Here is a 15939-nt window from a genome sequence, read left to right as displayed (position 1 = left end):
CTCTCTTGTTTCTAACAAAGATGTTGATGGAGGAGAGAAATAAAAAATTCGATGAATTAAAATATTAATTAGATCGAGCTCAGGGACGCATGAAATAATATGCAGACAAGAAGAGGACGGAGGTAGAATTTGCAACAGGTGATAAGGTTTTCATGAAAATTCAGCAGTACAGGTTAAAATCTCTAGCCAAGAGAAGCAATCAGAAGCTCGGTGCTAGATATTTTGGTCCATTTGTGATTTTGCAAAGGAATGGGAAGATAGCCCATAAACTACCGCTACCAGAAGGTTCTCGGGTGCATCCTGTTTTTCATGTTTCATTGCTGAAAAAAAGCCTGAAAACAACCATTACAGCCCAGCCATTGCCAACAGCTTTGAGGGATGAGTATGAGATGCAGACGGAGTTAGAAAGTATTAAGGTTGTGCGAGTACATGATGCTGGACAACTGAAAACTCAGGTACAGTAAAAAAATCTACCTAATTTTGAGGCCTCATAGGAGTTGGCAAAAAAAAAAATTCAAAAAGTATTCTCATCCTTCCACATTGAGGACAAAGTGAATCTTTAAGGAATGGGTATTGTTATATACCCTAAATCAATAGAAACTTCTAATTCTCACCCTATCATGCACAAGAAACAGGTGTAATCTCACATTATTTGGAGAGAGAGAGTAGGAACAAAAATTATAAGGAACAGTAAAAAAGAGTGAAAGATAGGAAATTAGTGAAAGTATTTTGACTTTCTATTTCAGTTATTGTATTTCTTTTCATCTCTTGCTATTTATGTTCAATCATTCAGCACCGAAATGAGATTATTATGGTCTATTTTTCTTTCTATCTATATTCTGTTTTTCTGAATTATTATTGCAGGTATCAGTTGTTACAATTAAAAATTTAATATTGTCTTATAGCTGTTTTAATTTGTATTAGAAAATTTATTTGCTGCTCATTAAATCTTCACTCTTTAACAAGTATATTCATAAAATATTCAAATTTTAAAACTATCAAATTGAGAAGGCAAAAACCCATACCAACTAAAAAAGGCTAATTATGATAAAATGGCAAAAAGATTTTCTTACATACCAAAGGCTTCAATATCTTAAAGTAACACCACAACAATGATAAAATAGACAATGTACTTTTGTAGGTTTAATCGCCCACCATTCTGGATTTAACCTGAGAAAATGTTAGTATCTAGAAATCATCACTCACTTTAAAAAAATACAATATAATGTTGCTTCACAAAACAAATAGCTTCCCCAAAAATTGTTCGAAACTCGAACACTTCCATAGTTCCATTTGCCATTTGCAACAATATTAAAATTTCAAAGTAGCAAAATCCTAATAACTTCACAATGATGTTTGTGAGTGAACACAAAAATTGAAATTTTTGTCAAATTTTAAGAACAAAAAAGATATTTTATAATAAATAAATAGTTAAAATTTATTTAACTCCTAAATTAGTAAACATATTTAAAAATGAATCAGGTATGTTTATTACGAAGAACAAATATTTTTGTGGCTACGTATTACATGTTAGAGTGTTGGTGATTAATATAACATTTTAATTTATTTTAAGCCAATAATTATTAGATTAATTAGGATAAATTAGTTGTTTGAATTTAATTTAATTCTAACTCAAATTTCTCTCACAATCTTAAGGCTCAACTTATCAAACTATTAACAAGTTATATTTAAATTGACTCACAAACTAACTTGACTCACTTTTAACCTTATAAACGAATTAAAGTCATATGCAACTATATTAATTTGACAAAAATATATCTTTATTTCTTTTTAATACTTGATTAAAATCACATCAAATTACAAATTTTTATTTTAAACTTGCTCCTAATTAAAAATGTTATTTATATTCTTTTTTCAAAATAAAATTGTATCATATTTTAGTATTTATTGGCCCAAATAATAACGTTAAGAAAAAAAGCTAATCAACTAAAAGGATTAATTTTCCTATTATTACTTGAAAGAATTGTCGGCGTAATTAAATTTTTTAATTTTTAAAAATTGTATCCAAACACGTTTTCAGTTATAACAAAATATTTTTCTGATAAAATATCTTTTATTTTTAAAAAGACCAATCCAAACTGTCACGGTAAATTTTAGAAGGTTAGATTTAACAGTATTTGTATAATTTTCTGGAGTGTTTGAGAATGCTCTAGATGGTTCCGGAACGTTCTAGAATGTTCTAGAAGGTTCCGGGATACCCTAGAAGGTTCTAGAGGACTCTGGAAGGTCATAGAGTATTCTAGAAGAGTGTAGATGTATATAGAAGTATAAAGAGTGGTATGGAATAGTCTAGAAATATTTAGAAAGTTGTGGTAGGATAGATATTTGTAAAGAAGGTTCTGGATGATTAATCTGGACCGTTGATTAGATTTAATCCTAACCATCCATTGAGGAGGTGGATAGCTATAAATAGGGGTGAGAATTAGAGTTTGTGTGTGTGAATCATTTGTAACAAACACTTGAGCAATAAAGTGTTCTTCCACCAAGGCTTCCTTTCTCTTGTGTTCTCTTGTGTTCTTAGCTTTCTTGCTAAGTATTGAGGGTTAGGCTGATTTGGTCTTAGCTCAAGAGGTTGAGTAAGTTCGAGTGCCGGTACGATAGCGTTAGAGTGTGTCCAAGGCCGTGACAATTTGGTATCAGAGCAAGGTTCGAGTTTGGTTCGAGGAGGCAAAATCTCGACCAACCATTATAAGGGAGACGACAAAGATTGATCTCCCCAAGCCAAAGGAGTTCAAGGGCGTAAGGGACGCTCGCGAGGTGGAGAACTTCCTATGGCAAATGGAGAGGTACTTCGAAGGCCAAGGGGTGGTCGAAGAAGCAATAAAGGTACGCACTGCAGCTCTCTACCTTTCTGATAATGCTATTTTGTGGTGGAGGAGAAAGTGCATAGATATGGAAAAGGGTACTTGCAACATAGCCACATGGGAAGATTTCAAAAGGGAGTTGAAAAGACAATTCTTCCCTGAGAATGCGGTTTATGAAACAAGGAAGAAGTTGAGGGAGTTGAAGCACAAGAGTACGATTAGCGACTACGTAAATGAGTTCACTACTCTCACGCTTCAAATCCCCAACTTAGCATCAGAGGATGCATTGTTCTTCTTCATTGATGGACTCCATCCAACCTTGGGCAAAGCAAGAACTACAAAGAAGGAATGTTAAGGATGTCGATGAGGCCATCGTGGTGACCGAATCACTCATTGAGTATCATAGGGGAGACTCCAAACCCAAGTCTTCCTCTAGGCCTAGTTCTGCTAAAGGTGGGGGAGACAAGAGAAAGAGTTTTTCAACTAAGAAGGAAGGAAAATACTCTTCAAAGAAAGAGTACGAAGAAAAGAAGAAGGCTTTCGTGCCCAAAGGAGGATGTTTCGTGTGCAAGAGACCACACCAAATGAAGGATTGTCCCAAGCTAGGGACTTTGGCATCTATCGCCGAGGAACGAGAAGCCCAAACTCAAGTAATTGAGTGTGTTGGATCTATCCAACACATAAATGCTGTGAAGGACAAAGAGGCAAGCACTGCAGAAAAGAAAGGCTTGATGTATGTCAAAGCCTTTATCAATGAAAAATCTATCATGGCTATGATCAACACTGGTGCTACACACAACTTCATCACGCCTGATGAAGCAAGGAGGCTTGGGTTGAAGATCACCGAAAAGAATGGTTGGTTCAAACCCGTGAATACCAAGGGTGAACCCTTTAAGGTAGTAGCAAAAGGGGTTGAGATGACTCTTGGTTCTTGGAAGGGCCTTGTGGATTTCTCAGTAGCACCCATGGACGATTTTAAAATAGTCATCGGGCTCGATTTGCAAAGGAAGGCAAATATAATCCCTATGACATCCTACGATGTAGTATGCGTCATGGAGAAATGGTCTCCATGCATGGTCCCTACAGTCTCTAAAGTTGGCGGACCACCGATACTATCTGCTATGCAACTCAAGAAAGGGTTCAAGAAGGGAGAGATTACATATTTGGCTCTATTACAAGAGGAGTCAACATCCGAAAGAGAAGATGTTCTTCCCAAAATCAAGGAAGTCCTTGAAGAAAATAAGGATGTGATGCCTCCCGAGTTGCCAAAACAACTACCACCTAGGAGGAAGGTGGACCACAAGATTGAATTAGAGTCATGAGCAAAGCCGCCTGCTTCAACACCTTATAGGATGGCACCGCCAGAACTTGAGGAGTTGAAGAAGCAACTTAAGGATTTGCTAGATGTTGGGTTCATCCGTCCATCGAAGGCACCTTATGGCGCACCAGTCTTGTTCCAAAAGAAGCATGATGGTTCATTGAGACTATGCATCGACTATCGAACACTGAACAAGGTAACCATCAAGAACAAATACCCCATTCCTTTGATAGCCGATTTGCTTGATCAACTAGGTAGAGCCAAGTGGTTCTTAAAGCTAGATTTGAGGTCAGGATATTACCAAGTGAGAATTGCCGATGGTGTTGAGCCTAAGACTACGTGTGTCACGAGGTATAGATCGTATGAGTGGTTGGTGATGTCTTTTGGCTTGACCATCGCTCCTGCGACCTTCTGTACCTTGATGAATGAGATCTTTCGACCTTACTGATGAGCGGATAATTTATACGCTTTTTGGCATTGTTTTTAGTATGTTTTTAGTAAGATCTAGTTACTTTTAGGGATGTTTTTATTAGTTTTTATGTTAAATTCATATTTCTGGAGTTTACTATGAGTTTGTATGTTTTTCTGTGATTTCAGGTATTTTCTAGCTGAAATTGAGGGGCTTGAGCAAAAAATCAGATTCAGAGGTTGAAGAAGGACTGCTGATACTGTTGGATTCTAACCTCCCTGCACTCAAAGTGGATTTTCTGGAGCTACAAAACTCAAAATGGCGCGCTTCCAATTGCGTTGGAAAGTAGACATCCAGGGCTTTCCAGAAATATATAATAGTCCATACTTTGGCCGAGTTTAGATGACGTAAAAGGGCGTTGAACACCAGTTCTACGCTGCTGTCTGGAGTTAAACGCCAGAAACACGTCACAAACCAGAGTTGAACGCCAGAAACACGTTATAACCTGGCGTTCAACTCCAAAAGAAGCCTCTACACGTGGAAAGCTAAAGCTCAGCCCAAGCACACACCAAGTGGGCCCCGGAAGTGGATTTATGCATCAATTACTTACTTCTGTAAACCCTAGTAGCTAGTTTATTATAAATAGAACTTTTTACTATTGTATTAGACATCCTGGATTGTATTTTTGATCCTGTGATCACGTTTTGGGGGCTGGCCATTCAGCCATACCTGGACCTTTCACTTATGTATCTTCAACGGTAGAGTTTCTACACTCCATAGATTAAGGTGTGGAGCTCTGCTGTTCCTCATGAATTAATGCAAAGTACTACTGTTTTTCTATTCAATTCAACTTATTCCGCTTCTAAGATATTTATTCGCATTTCAACATGAATGTGATGAACGTGACAATCATCATCATTCTCCCACGAACGCGTGCCTGACAACCACTTCCATTCCACCTTAGATTGGATGATTATCTCTTGGATCTCTTAATCAGAATCTTCGTGGTGTAAGCTAGATTGATGGCGGCATTCATGAGAATCCGGAAAGTCTAAACCTTGTCTGTGGTATTCCGAGTAGGATTCTGGAATTGAATGACTGTGATGAACTTCAAACTCGCGAGTGCTGGGCGTAGTGACAGACGCAAAAGGAGGGTGAATCCTATTCCAGTATGATCGAGAACCTCAAATGATTAGCCGTGCTGTGACAGAGCATTTGGACCATTTTCACAAGAGGATAGGATGCAGCCATTAACCACGGTGATGCCTCTAGATGATTAGCCATGCAGTGACAGCGCATCGGACCATTTTCACAGAGAGGATGAAAAGTAGCCATTGACAATGGTGATGTCCTTACATAAAGCCAGCCATAGAAAGGAGTAGGACTGATTGGATGAAGACAGCAGGAAAGCAGAAGTTCAGAGGAACGAACGCATCTCCATACACTTATCTGAAATTCTCACCAATGATATACATAAGTATTTCTATCTTTATTCTCTGTTTATTTATTATTTATTTTTGAAAACTCCATAATCAATTATTATCCGCCTGACTGAGATTTACAAGATGACCATAGCTTGCTTCATACCAACAATCTCCGTGGGATCGACCCTTACTCACGTAAGGTTTTATTACTTGGACAACCCAGTGCACTTGCTGGTTAGTTGTATCGAAGTTGTGAATGAAAAACGATTTATTAAGACGTGCGTACAGAGTTTTTGGCACCGTTGCTTGAGATCACAATTTCGTGCACCACTTACCTTGATCAGTTTGTAGTGGTCTACTTGGATGACATTGTTGTCTATAGCAATACTTTAGAGGAACATGTAAAACACTTACGAACCGTGTTCAAGATCTTGCGAGAGAATAACCTATATGTGAAGAAGGAAAAGTGTTCCTTTGCAAGGGATGAAGTCCACTTCTTGGGACACATCATTAAAGGTGGAACTCTCTGCATGGATCAAAGAAAGGTGAAGGTTATCAAAGAGTGGGAGCCGCTAAACAAGGTATCTGAATTGAGGTCATTCCTTGGGTTGGCTAATTACTATCGGAGGTTTATCAAGGGATACTCCGCCAAGGCTGCACCATTAACTGATCTTCTCAAGAATAATCACTCTTGGGAATGGTCAAAGGAGTGTCAAAAGGCCTTTGATGAGTTGAAGGCTGCTATCACAGAAGGACCAATACTAGCACTACCCGACTACTCAAAGGTATTTGAAGTCCACACTGATGCTTCTGACTACGCTATTGGAGGAGTTCTAATGCAAGAAGGACATCCAATTGTCTTTGAGAGTCGTAAGTTGAATGATACAGAGAGGCGATACACCATCCAAGAGAAAGAGATGACCGCGGTAGTGCATTGTCTAAGAAATTGGCATCACTACTTGCTTGGTTCACACTTCATCGTCAAGACAGACAATGTAGCTAGAAGCTACTTCCAAACTCAGAAGAAGTTAAGCCCCAAACAAGCTAGGTGGCAAGATTTTTTGGCTGAGTTTGATTTCGAATTTGAATACAAGTCAGGCAAGACTAATGTGGTAGCAGATGCGCTGAGTCGCAAGGCTGAGTTAGCGGCCATTTCTATGGTTGAATGAGATATTATGCCTACCATCAAGGAAGGGTTGTATCACGATCCATTAGCCAAGAAGTTGGTGGAGTTGGCTAGAGAAGGTAAGACCAAAAGATTTTGGTTAGAAAATGACCTTCTCTACACTAAAGGGAAAAGACTATACGTCCCTAAATGGGAAAATCTAAGAAGAAAGTTAGTGAGGGAATGCCACGACACCAAGTGGGCTGGTCACCAAGGTCAGCGGAGGACCTTGGCACTCATTGAATCTTCTTATTATTGGCCTCAAATGAGAGATGAAGTGGAGAGCTATGTGAAGACTTGTCTTGTGTGCCAACAAGATAAGATTGAAAACAAGACACCAAGCGGGTTGTTGGAACCTCTGCCTCCATCAGAGCGACCGTGGAAAAGTGTCTCTCTAGATTTCATCTCTGCCTTACTGAAGTCCGAGGGGTTTGGATCTATTCTCGTGGTAGTGGATCGATTTTCGAAGTATGCTACTTTTATACCTGCCCCTACTAACTGCACTGCAGAGGAAGCAGCACGACTATTCTTCAAGAATGTGGCGAAATATTAGGGATTGCCTAAGAGCATCATTAGTGATCGAGATCCACGCTTCACAGGACGACTATGGACAGAGTTGTTCAAACTCCTTGGGTCGGAGCTTCATTTTTCAACAAGCTTCCATCCTCAAACCGATGGGCAGACTGAGAGAGTGAATGCCTTACTCGAGTGTTACTTGAGGCATTTTGTAAGCGCTAATCAGAAGGACTGGACAAAACTCCTCGACATTGCTCAGTTCTCATACAATTTGCAAAGGAGCGAGTCCACAAGGAAGAGTCCATTCGAGATTGTGATTGGACAACAGCCACTTACACCTCACTCTCTTTCTTCCTCTTACTCAGGGAAGAGCCCTGGAGCTTATCATATGATTAAGTCATGGGAAGAACAAGTAGATGTCACTCGTTCTTACCTCGACAAAGCTGCCAAGAGGATGAAGAAATGAGCAGATAAGAAGAGGAGGCATGCAAGCTATCAAGTGGGAGACAAGGTAATGATTAAACTTCTTCCACAACAATTCAAAGCCTTTCGCAAAGTTCATAAGAGTTTAATCCGTAAATACGAAGGGCCATTTGAGATCATTGGACGTGTTGGGGAGGTTGCTTACAAAGTACAACTCCTTCCCTCTATGAAGATCCACCCGGTCTTCCATGTGAGTATGCTTAAACCATATCATGAAGATCAAGATGAACCGAGTAGAGGTGACTCGAGTCGTGCTCCGCCTGTGGTGATTAGATCCTTTGATAAAGAAATCGAAGAGATTTTAGCTAATCGCGTCGTACGACGAAGAGGAGTACCACCAAGTATCCAATACTTGATCAAGTGGAAAGGACTTCCGATAACCGAAGCTACCTGGGAAGCTCGTGAAAATCTGTGGCAATTTCAAGAACACATACAGCGCTATCATAAACAGAACGCGACGAGGACGTCTGCGCATTAGGTGGGAGAGAATGTCACGGTAAATTTTAGAAGGTTAGATTTAACAGTGTTTGTATAATTTTCTAGAGTGTTTGAGAATGCTCTAGATAGTTTCGGAACATTCTAGAATGTTCTAGAAGGTCCCGGAATACCCTAGAAGGTTCTAGAGGACTCTGGAAGGTCATAGAGTATTATAGAAGAGTGTAGATGTATATAGAAGTATAAAAAGTGGTATGGAATAATCTAGAAACATTTAGAAAGTTGTGGTAGGATAGATATTTGTAAAGAATGTTCTGGATGATTAATCTGGACCGTTGATTAGATTTAATCCTAACCATCCATTGAGGAGGTGGATGGCTATAAATAGGGGTGAGAGTTAGAATTTGTGTGTGTGAATCATTTGTAACAAACACTTGAGCAATAAAGTGTTCTTCCACCAAGGCTTCCTTTCTCTTGTGTTCTTAGCTTTCTTGCTAAGTATTGAGGGTTAGGCTGACTTGGTCTTAGCTCAAGAGGTTGAGTAAGTCCGAGTACCGGCACGGTAGCGTTGGAGTGTATTCAAGACCGTGACAAAACGAATACTAAACAACTTGGATATTGCAAAAAAATATATAAAACTACACAAATTAAATTGAACAAAAATTTAATTATTAATAAATTTTAAAAAAATAAATAATATTATAACTATCAATAAAATTTTAGATTTTTAGTTTTTTTTTTTAAAACAAGTGTTTTGGCAAAGAGAGAAATTTTTTATTTTTTGGGACTAGTAAGAAATAGAAACTTAAAAAGAATTTAAAAAAACAACAAAAAACAGGTCCAATAAAGCAAAAGAAAAGAGCAATGCACTTGGCCCAACACATTAATTGGTTCAGTATATTCTAAAGAATTGATTGAACCGTTGAACTTGAACAAAAAATCTCAGTTTAAAACTTTGCATGATTTAACCATTATTGACATTTATCACACGGCTAACATCGATTGGAGGAGAGCGCTAGTCTTTTGCTAAGGATGTTTTTAATATCCACACGTGAGTGGCCGCCTCATGGAAAACTAGATTAGCAGTATTCTTGCTTGATTATATTGGTTGTTGATTATTATTTAATAGGAAGTTAGAAATTATTAGTGTCATTAGTATAATTCTCTTACTTTGTTATGCAGTTTGTTAATTTATTGAAGTTTATTATCATTAGCTTTGTTGAGTTATACAATGTTAATTAGAATAATATAGCTATATAAATAGTTATCATTAATATTGTAACTAGCGTGATTTTTTATTAATACAAGTTTATTATTTATTTTCATCTCAATTTTTTTAATTATGTGTTCTTCTCCACATACACATATCAAAATTTTATATGGTGTAGTAAATGTGGATAAAAAAATATGGAAATTCTGATAGAGAAAAAAATGACTTGTTCTTTGGTTTGCGCATTGTGGATCGCATTCAAAGAATAATAAAGATTTCAACGTCAATGTTGACACAATGTTTGTGAATTTTTTCTTTACTTAATTTTCTCAATCTTTACATCTCCCCTTCTTTTCTTTGACATTTTCTCATCTATTTTCTTTCTTCTTCTCTCTTGAACTAGCGTAAATGTTACTGCTTACTTTGTCAAACTGAAGAATCTTTGGAAAAAAAAATTGATAATTTCATATCTGTTCCCGCATGTGATTGTGGACTAGGGAATGTTCAAATGCATAGAGAGGAGGACAGAGTCACGAAAGTCCTTCGTGGCCTTGGTGAGGAATACAACACTGTTAAGTCATAAGTTATGTTGATGGATGAACTGTCTGGTGTGAATAAGATTTTGTCCATGATCACTCAACAAGAAAGGTAACTCTCCAACTTGGACAATAATTTAGATGTCAAGATTTTGGCCAGTGCTGCTTCTTCTTCGAGCATCGCAGGTTCCTCATAGAGTGGAGGAAAAGGTCGGGGCAAAAGAAGGAAGACTCAGGCTGAAAAAGGACAAGGTGGCCGGAATAAACTGCAATGCACCTATTGTGAAAAATATGGACATACTGTATTGCTACAAAAAACATGGTTATCTACCCAACTTCAAATCTTGTTTTGACAACAAGAACCCTGTCCTCAATTGTATGGCAGTCGTTGACAACACTGAGGGTGACAATGATAATCTCAGTGATCACCAGATGGTTAGAAGTGAAACCACCATCAATGAATTCACTTCAAAACAACGAAAGACACTTCTAGCGTTGCTCAGCAGACAAGATGCACACCATATTATGCTCATAGTCATAGCGTTAGCCAGGTTTCAACCAAAATCACTCCTTCTCCTCATCAAGATAGAATGGTTCATATTTTGCATTTTAATTCTCATATCAAGGCTCTAAACATTTCCACCCAAAAACACAAGTCATGGGTCATAGACACTGGAGTCACGGATCACGTGTCTTATACCCTAGCATATTTTCAAAATCACTTTAAAATAGATCCTATTATTGTTAGATTACCCAATGGTGCACTCACTATTAGCTGCATTATGGGAACAATTGTATTTTCTGAAAATTTATATCTCACCAATGCTTTATTCCTCCCCACCTTTAATTTCAAATTTATATCTGTTTCCAAATTAATCGCATCTTTGCATTGTGAAATGAGCTTTACTAATAAGAATTGTGAGATATAAGATCTGCACATTTTGATTATACTGGTTGCTGATTATTATTTAATAGAAAGTTAGAAGCTGCTAGTACTATTAGTATAGTTCTCTTGCTTAGTTAGGCAATTTGTTAGTTTGTTGAGGTCTATTATCATTAGTTTTGCTGAGTTGTACAAAGTTAGTTAGAGTAATATAGCCATATAAATAGTTGTCATTAGCATTGTAACTAGCGTAATTCTTCATTAATGCAAGTTTATTACTCATTTTCATCTCAGTTTCTCTGGTTATGTGTTCTTCTCCACATACACATCAAATTTTCGCAAGTAATAAATAGTAACAACTAATAATTTTTTTGCCTTTCCAATGCCTTATAATCAAGCAATTTCAAGTTTCGATTATACATGATGCCCAAAATAAAGCCAAATCCAAAAAGAATAGAGGTCACACAAGAGATCAGACTTCCTCCACACCTATCTAGCCTTATCGTTGGACACAACGACAGTTGTACAAAGTCCTACTTATCTAATTAAATAACTACATCCTAAGATATCTCCTATCCATCTAGAAGGGAGTTCTCAACAACTTCTCTATCAAAAGGAAATGGCCATCCACCATCAAAGGTGGAACTACTCTAAAATGGTGGTTAACTATTCTACTATAAATACACTGACATATTCAGGTATACTCAAAACCCAATCTACTAAAAACCTGCCTAAAACTCTTGCTAACTTAAGCATCGAAGTCCCTTGCAGGTACCAACCCCATTTTCTCATGAGAAACTCGAACGGCAGCACTTTGGCACCAGTACAAGTCGGACGCTGCTACAAAAGGAGCGTGGATCTCACGTCTAAGTCCAAATACAACCCAGTTTTATGTAACCCTCAAAACATTAGCGCCATTGCGAAAAATCTGGGAGTCCACACCCAACCATAACGGACGAACAATTTAAAGATAAACACACCGCGTCCGAATCTGAATCAGAGTCTCGTAATGATGACCAAGCCCTTATGATTTAGCTAATGTTAAGGTTACTAATGGAATTTTTTTATAAAAAATAAAAAATTTTAATTTTAATATATTTATTTAATATTTATTAAAATAAAACGTTTAAAATTTTCTACTTATAATAATTTTAATATATACCTTAAGAACACATATTAACTAAGCTCATAAAGTTATGGGTATTTCAAGAGAATTAGGTGTAACAATATGCATTCATACAATTATTCTCAAAAAATATGTTCGAATAATACTATTGTATTGGTTCTCTAGTTATGACTTCCAATTAATGTGATACACCAATAATATGGATTGGGTTTATCTAATGTGTATTCTAAATACACATGTTTTTTTTTTAATATAAAAACTTAAGCTTTTAATAAATTTATTTTTTATTTATTAAATAAAAATATTTAAAACATTCTATTAATAGTAATATTATCATATACTCTTAAAATACATGTTAGCTAAGTCACAAAAAAAAAAAAAAATACATGTTAGCTAAACTTATATGGATTAAGTGTGTAACACTCTTACTATCAGAAGTTACGCTTCTGGCTGCGCTACTCTGATAGCAATAAGTATTACAACCACTTTGCATAATAAATACTAAAATAGGAGCCTGTGACTCGACACTGTATTGCTGATTTCTTTGAAAACCAAAAATAAATATTTTATCTTAAGAAAAAAACAAGCAGGCATAGGTTCATATACAAGACTCCTTACATGATAACTCATAATATAATATACATATCAAACATACAATTCATATCCCTCTTACAAACTTGTAATAATAAAGACGAGGGAAGAAAATAATCTAATTAATACAACAACATATAAACCAAACGCAGTATAACTCTTCTTAATGCTTCTTCATCCGGTTCCTGAAAAGGTAAAGCTGTAGGGGGTGAGAACCTAACCACACGGTCTCACCACGGAATTTCAAAGTTGTCATAAGAAGATATTCAATAAAAAAAACTATTTTCAATCTCAATGATTATCATTGCCTTATGAATCTTTTAAAAACCAATAGGAGATCGTTCAAAACTTTTTTAAAGAAACAATATTTAATCTTTCAGAAATTCAAAACCTTTTCTTTCTTATAAGAAATCTCAATCAGAAACCAACCACGCAATCAAACAACACAATCATTAATTCAGCACCAAAATTCATTCTCAAATGTAGCACGCCAGAACAAACACAGGCAAGACAGTCAAGAAAAGCACAAGTAGGTAGCAGTTACAGCAAATAGTTCAAGTAGCAGCTAAGAGCAGTTTAACAATTAGGCAAACCAAAACAAGTTCAAACTCAAGCAAAGCATACAAATGCATATGATGCATGCCTGTCCTATGGCTGATGAGGCTCATCTGTCGGTTATCCAGTCAACCCGACAAGTCTGAATTGTCCTTAGACTGTCCCCCGACGTGCATCCCCAAGAGTCTATGCATAGCTTTTTCTCAAATAATCAATATTGATCAATGGGGGTAACATTCCCAAGAATTTATATAGTGCCCGGTCACACTTATGTCGTAGGGTCAACAGAGTATCGAGTTTTCAACAAGGTACACGTAGTGGCAAGCAACGACACTTAATCCAGGGAACCTCGTATCTCAGATATTTCAAATTTATAAGACATATGAATAATTCAAAGATCATATCTCAACATTCTCAACATCATAATTATTCATCAATCCAAATCTCATTTCCAAATTCATTCAAAAACTATATTTCAAAGAGAATCCCCATCAATCCTCATCATCCTTCTTTCCATCTCGTCCATTAAAAATCCCAATTCAAAACATAATTCTTTCTTTGATAAGTAAACCAATCTTAAAACATATAATGTTTAAAAACAAATCTTTTTAATTAATTACTTTAAATAAAACTTCCAATTTTATAAAAATTTCGACAGCATCTCCTCTAAAATTCAGACACTGCCACCCTTTTCGGTTCCCATCCAAACATTTCTCACACCTTTTCTCAACCATTTTCAAAATTCAACCAGTTTCAATATCAAATTATTTTCAAAGCGAATCAGTGCCAACAATAAATCTCTTCTTAAAATCAAACCAGCTCAAATACTAAATCATTTATAAAGTCATTTATAAAGTCAGACTAACTCAAAATTAAACCGTTTCCAAAATTAATTCAATTTCATAATCCAAATCATTTCCAAGGTCGACTCGTTTACATTCTCAAAAGTAGCTTCAAAACCAAGAAGGCCATTTTTCATAATAATCAACTAAATAACCTTTCAAACTAATTTCTTTTCAACAATCACAAACTACTCAAGCAATCAAGCAATCAGTCATTCAGTCCAGCAAACAACCACATTTATAAGACATTCATAATCAGATACATATATTTTCTCACATTACTATCTATTTATAACAACTCCGTAAAGTAAAATAGATTTAAAAAAAAAGCCTACCTCGATCAGTCGCAAGTTGCCTAATCAAACCCATTAAATCTTTATTCTCATGTTAATCGGCAGCAACGGTAGAAATTCTCAAGCAACCGCAGGGATCACGGCAACAACCACATATCTGACATAATTTAGAATTAACGCGAAATGGATATTGAAATATTAGAACATAATTGATAATAAAGTATTGCGATAAATAAAAACGGAACCAAATAACCTTACCATGATAAACAAAATAGAATGACACAATAACAGCTTCCAAATTGACCGGACAGCAGCTTTGATAGCGGCCGAAAACTCTGATGGTTCAGCAGTAACCTCAATTTTTGACATGCAACCACATAAAATTGACCTTACAACATCTATATATCAGAATTCTTAACTGTAGATAACTAGAACGATTACAATACGAGTTTCAGAGCACAGGCAACTTACTGTGAAAGGAAGAATGATGAAAGTGGAGCAGCAACTCTGACGAGAATCTCCTACAGCAACAGCACCGTTTCTCGGCAGCCAGAGGCGCGGCGGCGCAGCCTCCACCAGCGGCAGTGGCGAACAGCGGCGCTTTTCTTCTTCTGTGCGTCCCTGAGTCGCGCATCTTCTCTCCCTTCCCTGGACGGCGACGCACAACAGTGACAGAACCATCGGTGGCGGCAACAAGGTTCAGCGACGGTGGCGCGCAGATCAGCGTTGGCGATAGGGTTTCGGGCGGCAGAGGCAGCGTGGAACTTCGGCAGCGATGGCTTCGCGGTGAGGGCGCGATGGCAGCGCGCGGTTCCCTCCTTCGTGTCTCTCTTCCTCGCCTTAGATCTGATCCGCGACGGCGGCTTCGAGGCAGGTCATCGGCGACGCGTGGCGCAGTAGCGGCGACCTCTTCCTTGGCTCCCTTGTGCAGCGGTTTGGGCTGGATGGAAGGTAAACGATGACGATGAGGCACGAGAACGGCGGCGAAGATCCTCCAGCGGCAGTGGCAAGAACGTGGGGCTTCGACGGTGAGGCGTGGCGGCGATGGCTCCTCCCTCCAGCTTGACGACGGCGTGACGGCGGCCCACACCCTACCGGTTACACATTTTCCCTCTCAGATCTCTCCTCCATGTATGTGAATACATTTGTTTTGTGTGTAAAACGGTTGGAAGACAGAAAGAGTGAGGAAAGGAGGGTTTGGGGCTACACAGGTGAAGAGGAAAGAGAGGCGGTGAGGATAGAATTAGGGTTAAGAGCAGTTTAGTCATTTTACTAAAATTAGGGGTAGCAGAGTAATTGAAAATCAATTTTAATTCAAAAAAATTATC

This window comes from Arachis hypogaea, chromosome 17, assembly GCF_003086295.3.
Source record: "Arachis hypogaea cultivar Tifrunner chromosome 17, arahy.Tifrunner.gnm2.J5K5, whole genome shotgun sequence".
Taxonomy (NCBI): Eukaryota; Viridiplantae; Streptophyta; class Magnoliopsida; order Fabales; family Fabaceae; genus Arachis; species Arachis hypogaea.
This window is presented reverse-complemented; position numbering follows the sequence as displayed.